The 2,708-nt window shown below is 39.7% G+C and overlaps 1 long non-coding RNA gene across 1 annotated transcript in view; it reads right to left on the reverse strand.

Annotated features, from left to right (window-relative positions):
* Positions 1-981: 981 nt before the first annotated feature.
* LOC106964444 (uncharacterized) overlaps positions 982-2,708 on the reverse strand; it is a 20,446-nt gene continuing 18,719 nt past the window's right edge. The window contains exon 3 of the long non-coding RNA XR_001428426.1: positions 982-992. This is a non-coding gene — a long non-coding RNA (uncharacterized LOC106964444). The remainder of the gene's footprint in view (positions 993-2,708) is intronic.

The raw sequence follows: 2,708 nt of genomic DNA on the forward strand, positions 1-2,708 counted from the left end.
TTTAAGTCATATTCAATATTTTTAATAATTGTAATATTAAAAAGTATATATGTTTTCTTCAATAGCTTCCAATCTATTGACTCAAAATCAGTGTAAAACTGTTCATCTAGACTGGAGAGATGAGGTATACTCATTTTTATTGCATTTGAACCGTTTTGATATTATTTTAGCATTTTTTTTTTGTCAATTTATTCTCTTCTAAAGCTTCAGGGTCATGTGACCCATTTACAGTGTGAAATTGTTCTACTAAGAGACTGTGAAGATGAATTGGCAGTCCCTAAGTGAACCTCTGAGTGCTGAAGAGGGAGCTGGAGAACGGCTGGCAGAAATTAGCGTTCATAAATCGGATCAACCTTGAACTAAACGCCGCTTGCTCCGCAGATATTGGAATATCCAGTATCCAACTTGAAAACAACTTCGCTGCAGTAGTTTTAATGGCACAAACCTGCACTAACGAAGTGGCCCACTTTGGTTTGTTTTGGAGCAACATGGGGGGATGGTGAACTCTGGATGACCTAAAAAATTATTTTTAATTTCTCAGAAACCGAAGATGCACAAAAAGTTTAACGGAGCAAACCTCCACAAACGGAGCACTAACCACTAAGACTATTTGCTGGATTATTTGACGTGGGTGGGGTGTCAGCATCACTCAGCTAGTGGTTAGTGGCACTCCTCATATAGAGACTGTAGACCAGTGATCCCCAAAGTGGGTCTTTGAGGGCCGGCATCCTGCATGTTTTATTCTCTCCCTGGTTTAACACACCTGCATCAAATGATGGCTCATTAGAGGCCTAAGAGGAACACTGACAAGCTCAAAAGGTTGTTACTCCACCAGGGAGAGAACTGAAACATGCAGGATGCCGGGCCTCCAGGACCCACTTTGGGCCCCCCTGCTGTAGACCGTAGTCTGGAGTCTGACTCCCGTCCTCATTCACTTGGCCCATGCCTCTCCCCCCCTTCTCCTTGTCAAATAAAGGCAACTGAAAAAAAATCTTAAAAAATACTACTGGAGTAATATACGAAAATGTGGCATCATAATGTCGCATCAGCATCACCCTGCGTATTGAAGCTTCTAACCTGGCACCTTTATGCTATTATAAAAACACTGTTTGACAGCCTCTGGGGCCTCATGCATAAAGCGGCATACGCACAAAATATGTGCGCCGCCATATTTTCTGCACAAGCTGGCATGTATAAAAATTAACTTTGCGCCAAAGTGTGCATAAATATACTCACACTTTTTCGGTGGCGTGAAAATGTGCAGCAGCCACGCAAACTTTTTCTGTGAACAATATCAAACCACAAAGCTTCAAAACTCACCTAAATATACTGAAGTCTGAAGACATTCAGTGTTTTTTAGACCAACAAGCATCAAACCTGATGTTTTTTTCATGGTTTTATTTTTTTATTGCTAAAAAGCAAACAATGAAACTGAACCGCATTTATCCTCAGACAATAAAGTAACATGAACACAAAATAAAGAAAATAAAAATAAAAGGATGTGACAACCTCACTCAAATGTAAAAAGTACTTTTTCTCAGTTTTTGTCTCGTAAAGACGTAACGCTTTGGTTTGTGCGCCGAAGTGCATGAAATGCATCTATGAGGTCATTTAACTCACTAAAAAACAAACAAACAAACAAACAAACAAACAAAAACAAAAAAAAACAGGGTTGGATCAGCAGATTAACTCCAAACAGGTTTGATTATTTTTAAGGTGATTGAGGTCTGTAGACAATCCCGTATGTACGTAGCTGAGCAAAAATGTGGAGCATTTCGGCTCTGATGGAGAACATCGCCAATGGAAGGATTCAGAGGGGACGATTCATCAGAGATCATATTTATCTTCTGTTGATGATGGTTTATTAGTGTTTAGATTAATCCAGACTGATCATCCTGGAGCTCTGAGCAAAACTTAAAGAAGGAGCCGTGCGGTACCGGTACCGGTGCAACTGCAGTCATCGAGCCGCCTCTTTGTGGATGCGCCTTCTGGACAGAAAACATCTTTATTCTGTAAATGTACAACTTATGCACATGATTCTACTATTTAGAATAAACGTCCACATTCCCCACTCAAAGACTCTCTGTCTGTCTTTAAATCCCGGCTGAACGCCATATTGTTCAAACGGGCATTTTCATGATCTCTTTATTTATTTATTTGGATTTTTTTTTCTTTAAAATGTATTACTTTTATTTTTGTGAGGAGACCTTATCTGTCCTGAAAACACCTTTTAAATAAAATATATAAATATTATAATAAATAATTATACTGCTGTAAACAAGGACGTTACCATGGTTACTGCTTCACATGGTAGCAGACTTCCGGGTATTTATACTAATGTACATATGTATTTATGGGTGGCAACAAGGCAGACTAGCAACTGTGCTCTGTTTCCCGCAAATTGGGATTTATAAAGGAAAGGTGCACACGCACGGCTTTATACATCTGAATTTTTTAGTGCGCCGCACTTTTCTAAATTTTTTCGTACGTATGCATGAGGCCCCTGGTCTTGCCTCGGTCTCGGGTTAGGTGGTCTTGATGACAACACTAAAGCAGTGGTTCTTAGCCTTTTTTGAGGTACCGAACCCACCAGTTTCATATGCGCATTCATTGAACCCTTCTGTAGTGATAAATAAAATATTTTTTTTCCCCCCCCAAATTCAAGACATAGAGTCTAGTTGGGTCACCCCAAGATCACCAAGTCTTCT

The sequence above is a fragment of the Poecilia latipinna genome, unplaced genomic scaffold (assembly GCF_001443285.1).
Source record: "Poecilia latipinna isolate Pla-1442-1.1 unplaced genomic scaffold, P_latipinna-1.0 Scaffold66, whole genome shotgun sequence".
In the NCBI taxonomy this organism is placed as follows: Eukaryota; Metazoa; Chordata; class Actinopteri; order Cyprinodontiformes; family Poeciliidae; genus Poecilia; species Poecilia latipinna.